Source organism: Panthera onca, chromosome B1, assembly GCF_046562875.1.
Source record: "Panthera onca isolate mPanOnc1 chromosome B1, mPanOnc1 haplotype 2, whole genome shotgun sequence".
Lineage (NCBI taxonomy): Eukaryota > Metazoa > Chordata > Mammalia > Carnivora > Felidae > Panthera > Panthera onca.
Genome location: NC_138342.1, coordinates 26,057,574 through 26,066,440, shown reverse-complemented (window position 1 = coordinate 26,066,440; position 8,867 = coordinate 26,057,574). Strand labels below are relative to the sequence as shown.

General features: G+C 35.4%; 1 pseudogene; it reads left to right on the top strand.

The window, feature by feature from the left end:
• The first annotated feature begins 6,857 nt into the window (after positions 1-6,857).
• LOC132693128 (histone H3.3A-like) lies at positions 6,858-7,750 on the top strand (annotated as a pseudogene).
• The last annotated feature ends 1,117 nt before the right edge of the window (positions 7,751-8,867 follow it).

Below are 8,867 nucleotides of genomic sequence, written 5' to 3'. Positions count from 1 at the left end.
ATTGGATTTTATTTTTTTTAAGTTTTAATTTTTTATTTATCTTTTAAAGAGTTTTTTTAAGTTTATGTATTTTGATATAGCACATGCACATATGTGCATGTGCATATGAGCGGGGGAGGGACAGAGACAAAGGAGAGAGCGATCCCATGAACTGTGAGACTATGACCTGAGCTGAAGTCAAGAGCCAGTCACTCAACCAACTGACCCACCCAGGCGCCCCAAATTTTAATTTTTGAAGTGATCTCTACACCCAATGTGGGGCTCAAATCTATAAGCCTAACACCAAAAGTTACATGCTTTACTAACAAACCTATTTAGGTGCCCCAATACTATGGATTTTAAATTATGATATATATTTTTTATCCTGATATGCTCTTTTTATTTATTGTGGGACCCTAAATAAATTAATCTCTCTAAATATAGGATTCTTCATGTATAAAATGGCAATAATGATGATGATGATAATGATGATGATAAACACATATTTCATGGCTTTGTGATAAGAGGTATGGAAGATAATTCACATATAGGATTTAGAATACTGCCTCCTGCACAGTACATATTTACTAAAAGGTGAAGTATTTTTTTTTTATTATAAAATCTTAGCAGTTATTTTGTGGTATATACTTGAATAAATAAACACTATTTAAATGACTATTTTTTCCTGATATGCTGAACTTGAATTTTGCATAATAAAATATGAAAAAAATGAAAGAGCATCACCACATATTTAATCACATATTATTCTTTATGTTAAAAAAGAAATTTTCAGGGCACCTGGGTGGCTCAGTTGGTTAAGTGCCTGACTTCGGTCAAGTCATGATCTCATCGTTCATGGGTTCAAGCCCCTCATCAGGCTCTGTGCTGACAGATCAGAGCCTGGAGCATGCTTTGGATTCTGTGTCTCCCTCTCTCTTGCCCCTCCCCCGCTCTCTCTCTCTCTCTCTCTCTCAGAATAAATAAATGTTAAAACATTTTTTTCTTTCATTTTATGAAAACTGTTATAAATATTCTAAAAAGACTTAAACTCTTCAAAATATCCTTTTTTTCTCTTGCCTTTCTGTTAAATTCCCTGAATGAGCTTAAGTGACACAGTCTTAATATTTATATGTCTAGGAAATATTAGCATGGGAAAAATCTTATAGGCCCTCTCAATAAAATATTAGCAAATCCAATCCAATGGTGTATAAAAACAATTATACATTATGACCAGTTTATCCCAGTTATGCAAGGATGGTTCCACATTAGAATATCAATTGATGTAATCCATCATATAAATAAACTAAGTAAGGATTATAACAGTATTATATCAATAGATGCAAAAAAAGCTAGGTATAGAGGGGAACTTCCTCTACTTAATAAGAATATCTACAAAAACCCTACAGCAAATATTATACGTAATACAGCAGACTCCCTCCCCGCCCCCCTCCCCACACACATACAATCTGTGGTTTTTTTTCTGAAGTTTCAGTGACCTGTGGTCAGCCACAGTTCAGAAGCAGATGATAGTATCCTAACACTAGGTCACAGTGCCTACATCATTCACCTCATTGCATCTATCACATAGATATTTTCACATCACCACGGGAAGAAAAAAGGTGAATACAATATAATACAGTTTGACAGACAAAGAGAGACCATATTCACATAACATTTATTACAGTATATTATTATAATTATTCTATTTTATTATTGTTGTTAATCTCTTACTGTGCCAAATTTATGAATTAAACCTTATTTTACTTATTTACTTATTTACAGGAAAATCATATAGATATAGGGTTCAGTACTATCTGGAGTTTTAGGTGTCTACCAGGGGTCTTGAAACATATCCTTTGTGAATAAACGGAACTATCACAGTGAGAAACTCTAAATTTTCCTTCCTAAGATCAGGTAAAAGGCAAAGATGTCCCATCTCCCCACTCCTTTTCAACATTGTGCTGAAAGTTCTAGCTAAAGCAATAAGAACAGAATAGGAAATAAAAGGCATACAAATTTGAAAGGAAGAAATAAAACTCTCTGCTCCCACATGACAAGACTGTCTATATGGAAAATACAAAAGAACTGGGGTGCCTGGATGGCTCAGTTAGTTGAGCATATGAGTCTTGATTTCAGCTCAGGTCATGATCCCAGGGTCATGGGATCAAGCCTTGCATCAGGCTCTACGATCTGTGTGGATTCTTTCTCTCTCCCTCTGCCCCTTTCCCCCATTTGCTCCCTTTTTCTCTAAAATAAAAATCTTTAAAAATAAATAAATAAAAAGAAAATGCAAAAGTACTGACAAAAAAACAAACAAACAACAAACCCTCCTGGAACAATAATCCATTATAATAAGGTTGCAGTATACAAGGTCCTTATGACAAGATTGCAGGATACAAGGTCAATCACTTTTCTATATACCAGCAGAGAGCAAATGATTTGATTAAAAAACATAATTTACATGAGTACCCCCCTAAAATGTACTAGTTAAGTATATATCTAACATAATATGTAAATATCTTTATTTAAAAAAAAACTACAAAATTATGATTCATACAAATAAAGAAGAATTAAATCATTGGAAAGATATTCCATGTTCATGTATAGAAAGACTCAATATTGTAAAGATATTAGTTCTTCCCATCTTGATGTATAGATTCAAAGCAACCTCAGCCAAATCTCACCAAGTTATTTTGTGGAAAACAGCAAACTGATTCTAAAGTTTATATGTCTCTTCTGTTCCAGAATAGACAACAAAACATTTAAGTTGAAGGACTGACACTACCCAAATGTAAGACTTACTATAAAACTTCATTAATTAAGACAGAATGGTACTATTGTAAGAATAGATTAAAAACAAACAAAACAAAACACAAAGCAAAAAACAAACAAAACAAACAAAAAACCTCCATTGATATAGAATAGAAAACCCAGAAACAGATCCTCATAAATACAGACAACTGATCTTTGAATAAGGAGCCAAGACAATTAAATAAAACAAAAAGTGGTCTTTTTGGGTGGCTTGGTTAAGCGCCCAACTCTTGAATTCAGTTCACGTCATGATCTTACAGGTTTGTGAATTCAAGCCCCACATCAGTCTCCACACTGTCAGTGCACAGCCTGCTTGGTATTCTCTCTCTCCCTCTGCCCTTCCCCATCATGTGCATGTGTTGTCTTTCTCTCTCTCTCTCTCTTTCTCAAAATAAATAAATAACTTTAAAAAATGGTCTTCTCAGCAAAATAAGCCTAGGACAATTGGACATACATATACAAAAGTACATTTATACACAGTATTTATATCCTTCACAAAAATTAACCCCAAATGGATCATAACTCTAAGAGAAAAATGCAAAACTATAAAACTCCTAGAAAATAACGTAAGAGAAACCGCAGATAGCCATGATTATGGCAATGACTATTTGATACAACACCGAGGGCATGACCCATGAAATAAGTAATTGATAAGCTGCATTTTATTAAAATTAAAAAACTTTTGTTCAGTGAAAGATAATGTGGAGAGAATGAGAACACAAATCACAGAAGTGGAGAAAATATTTGCAAAAGACATACTTGTAAATGACTGTTACCCACGATGTAGAAGAATCCTTAAAATCCAAGATTAACAACCACTCTGAGGTAAAAAGAGGGGGGTAATTACTTCAACAGATACTTCAGCTAAGAAGATATATGGATGACAAGCATATGAAAAGATGCGAAGCATATGTTACTAAGAAAGGCACATTAAAAACAACGAGATATCACTAATAACTATTAAAATGGCCAAAATCCAAAACACTGTTGCCATCAATTGCTGGAAAGGATGTGTAGCAACAGGAACTCTTAGGAATTGCTGGTCAGAATACAAAATGGCCCCTTTCAACTACCAAAAGTAGTTGAAAAGTTAAGCCACACACAAACTCATGCACAGATGTTTATAGAAACTCTCTTCGTATTATCAAAACTTGGAAGCCATCCAGATGTCCTTCGAACAATGAATGTATCAATAGTGGTCTATCCAGACAATAGAATATTATTCAGTACTAAAAAGAAGTGAACTGTTAAACTATGAAAGAACCTGGAAGAACCTTACTACATTACTACATGAAAGAAGCCAATCTGGCTGGGGATGTTGATTAGGGGGCTAGCTATACATGTCTGGGGCAGGGGACAAATAGCAAATCTCTGTATCTTCCTCTCAGTTTTGGTCTGACCCTAAAACTTCTCTAAAAATCTAAAGTCTTGGGGCACCTGAGTGGCTCAGTCAGTTGAGCACCTGACTTTAGCTCAGGTCATGACCTCGCAGTTTGTGAGTTCCAGCCCCGTGTTGGGCTCTGTGCTCGCAGCTCGGAGCCTGGAGCCTGCTTCAGAATCTGGGTCTCCCTCTCTCTCTGCCCCTCCCCTGCTTGTGCTCTATCTCTCTAAAAATAAATAGACATTAAACATTTTTAAAATAAATAAAAATATAAAGTCTTAATAAAATATTAAAAAAAAACTCACAACCAAATGAATGGCATAGATTTTGTTTATAAACACTGTTCAGTATCACTAACAGTCCAAACATACAACACAGGAAGCTGCCTACTCTGGTTTTTTTTTTTTTTTTTTTTTACTTGCTTGAACCAGGAAAGAAACCCATAGTTATTTTGCCATCATCCCTTTCACAAGCCCGTTAGAAATGAGGCCATTATATCCAATCATGCCAGTCGTCACAGAAGTGACTATAGACTTTTGCTGTCTTTGTCAGTGGTAAATTCCACGAATCTTGTGTCTTCTTGATGTCAAGTTTTCACATTAAAGTTGCCAAATTTCTAGCACAATAAGGATGTACTTACAGCTTTTAGAATAAAGCTAGGGCTTTTTTTCCTTACTTCCAAAAATCTCTGAGGTTTAAGAGGAAATAAAATGGCCTTTGATTTACTTCATAATGCAAAGAACATGAAATCAACTCTAAATCACCAACTATAGACACTTCTGTACCATACACACACATATACACACACTGTATTTATTGTAGTAGGTGTAAGTTCATTATTTTTGGAACATTTTGTTGTGTAGTGTAATGGGCATTTTTGTTGTTGTTGTTGTTAACCTGTCTACTTTGTTAATTTGTGACTGATGATTCTAAAGCATGCCAATTAGAAAACGTTAATCTGGGATTTAAGATTATTTTAAGGTAATTCCCCAAATATGGTTTCCTATAAGAAAATTTAATCGACACTCAGTTCAAAAGTAGCATAATCACCATATTTAAATGTCTCAATGATGAACTATGAGCATTCACCCATTGATCTTCTAAATGTTTCCAATCAATAATTTTCCAGCAGTTTAAAAGAAGGGAACTACATAGACAGCATATTTCCTACTTGAGGCACATGTGTTTTATCCATGTACTGTGAGAATACATTATTTTGTGTTGAAATATTTATCCATATTTCTCATTAGTTTGTCCGTGCACCTGTATCTTGTTCATTAGAGACTGGAAAGTTAAAACTTGGCATATTGTGAGAAAGCCTTGGTGTTTCACATTTTTCAATCTCAACTAATATATAGATATGAATCTTGTTCAAATCTTCAAAAGGCACCAAATATATACATATAAACATATATATATAAAAGGCACCAAATATATATATATAAATACATATGTATAAACATATATATAAATATATATATGTTTGTGTGTATATGCATATATACATATATATATATATATATACACACACACAAATATATATGTATATATACAAATACATATATAGTCCACTTCAATGCATATCTTTTTCCATTTAAACTTTTTTGTTTTGAAAGTTAATCAGAACTTTTTACTATTGGTGAGAATAGTAGATAATGCTATTCTCATTATATGTTTTCATTAAAAGCGGCATGTTTTAATACATTCCTTTGTGGAAAAATTAATCTCATTTTAAGTAAAAAGTAGGTTTTGCTTTGCTGTATCCTTTGTGTGTACCACATTTCACAGGAATCCTCGATCACAATTGGGTACTTCTTTCTGAGTACTAGGGAAAAAAACAGTTTAAGTTAGACTTAAAAATAATAGTACAAACAGGTACAAAAATTAAAAAGAACACAATGGTAAAACATGAGGAAATGAACTTGAAGGAAGATCACTTGTTTTCAAGGCTTTTCTTTATCAACTAGTTGCAGGACTATGATGGGTTGTCATTTTGGGGGTTTTGTTTTGGTTTGTTTTTTTAACCAATGACTATTTCTTCCAATTACTATAATCTTCTACTGGAAATCTAGAGACCATAACAGTAAACAACAATAACAAGACATTTATTTGGTGCCAATTCTCTCCCAAGTGCTCATTTTCTCATTTAAACCTAATACAAACCAAAGAACTAGGTCTTATTATTAAATTTATTTTATACATAAACTGAGGCTCAGAAAATTCCTAAATCAATCAAGGCCATACAACTAAAGAGAGAAGGAACTAGGATTTGAGGTTAGGATTCTCTGATTCTACAGCCCATTCACTTAAACTTTTACTATATTACTTACCTTAGTGTCTAATGTAAGTAGACAGTTGTTCTAAGTGATAATTTAAGGATCCAAAAATGAGGTTTTAATCTCTTAACAGTAATATAAAATACCCCATCTGTCTCAGAAATGACTTGCCTGTCTGAGATGGCCACCCCACTGCCTCCAGAATTCAGATAAAGTTCAAGAATATTAGTAATTACTCAACCTAAAGTGTGAGTCCTACTTGTGATAGAAAAACAAGAACGCATACATGAGATCTGTTATTAGTGGCTCCTTTCCTTGCTGGCCTACTTTTAGTGCCACCATAACTAATATCAGCAACACATCAACAAAGAAAAAAATAAAGAAATAGAAGCTTGAGAGTCTTTCCAGCCATGGCCTACAGCCACCGTTCCGCTCCAACACAGGTGCTGCACCAACCTTGACCTCTCCATGTTTTCCCCAGGTAAATCTTGATTTTTCTGGGTAGTTCCACTTTTTATTCCAAATTGCGATCCCCACGGGCCCCTCTATTTTCAAAAGCCAATCTGTTTGTATGAGGTTGGTCCATCATGCAAAGTCAGGTCAAGAGATTTTCTTTGATTACTCTATATTCTTCCTTTTCCCCCTATTTCCACACTGAAAAAAAAAAAAACCAAAAAACAAGGTTTATTAAAAATCACATAGATTAAGCTCTTACATGGCCTCCTCAGCCTTTCTTTGATTGTATCTCGCTTTTTTTCGCAAAACAAATAAACATGATAACTGTGTTTGCAGCCGCAGCCACGCCCCCTCGCTTGCTAATGCCAGCACCGCCTCTAGGTCGCTGAGCTCCAGCCGAAAAAGGGGGTAAAGGAAGGAGGTCTCAGTACCAGGGCTCCTAAAGAGCTGACTGCCCGCAAATCGACCGGTGGTAAAGCACCGAGGAAGCAACTGACGACAAGAGGCGCTCACAAGAGTGCGCCCTCTACTGGAGGCGTGAAGAAACCTCATCCTTACAGGCCTGGTACCGGGGCACCCCGCAAAATTCGACCTTGTCAGAAGTCCCCTGAACTTCTGATCCTGATCCTCAAACTTCCTTTCCAGCGTCTGCTGTGAGAAATTGCTCGGGACTTCACAAAACACATCTGGGCCTCCAGAGCGCAGCTGTTGGTGCTTTGCAGGAGGCAAGCAAGGCCTATCTGGCGGGCTTCTTTGAAGACACCAACCTGTGTTACGTGCCAAACGTGTAACAATTACGCCCAAAGATATCCAGCTAGCACACCGCGTATGTGGAGAATGTGCTTAAGAATCCACCCTGATGGAAAACATTTCATTCTAAAAAAAAAAAAAAAAAAAAAAAAAATCTCTTCTTCCTGTTTTTGGTGGTCTGAATGTTAGATATCCCCCCCCCCCACCCCCACCATGGGGTCAAAAGTACCTAAGTATATGATTGCAAATGGAAAAGTGGGGGACAGAAATCAGGCATTGGCAGTGTCTCCATTTTCATTTGTATGTGAATTTTTAATATAAATGCGGGGACATAAAGCATGAATGCACGTCAAAATGTTTCAGTGAACACGTTTTTCAGCAGTTCAACCTTATAACAACTATAAATAAACCTGTTAAGTTTTGTGGACAATGCCAACACTTGGATTTTTTTAAAACAAGTAAATTTCTTATCGACGACAACTAAATGGTGTTTGTAGCATTTTTATCATACGGTAGATTCCATCCATTCACTCTACTTTTCTAACTGAGTTGTCCTACATGCAAGGACCCGTTTTTAATGCTGTCTGTCTTCTGTGCTGTTCCTGTAAGTTTGCTATTAAAATGCATTAAACTATAAAACAAAACAAACAAAAAACTGTAAGTCCAAGAAATTTACATTTTTATAAAGATCTCCCTCTAGTCCTCTCTATTTCCCTAACACTCAGGTTTGAAAAATAAAGACTCAAGCACACAAATTTGAAGCACACAAATTTATGGACATAACTTTATTTTCATGATTACAGCCAACTCAATAAATAGTTGGTCAATTCTTCTGCTGAAACAGTTAAAAATGCTGGATTATCATACATTTAAAAATTGTTTAATTTTATCGGTAGCCAGGAAATTGAAATCTTCATACCAAAATCTAAGTGAACTCACAGAGGTAAGTGAACCGTAAAACCCTCTTTCACCTCAAGGCTATTTATTCACTTATATTCTTCAGCTTTAGTTTCCGCATCCTTTTGGGAGAAAAGACACACGTAATAAAACTTAGGTTTCTTCTTAGCGAGAACTCCCTAAGGGGATACATCTTTAGCCTAAGAGTGAAATAGAAGGAAAATCCATCACTCGCCAGTACCCTCATTCTTCCACCTCTGCATAAGAAGAGGAAAATTTACCTGTCACCTGCACTTGTGCTCAAGATAGGGAGAAAA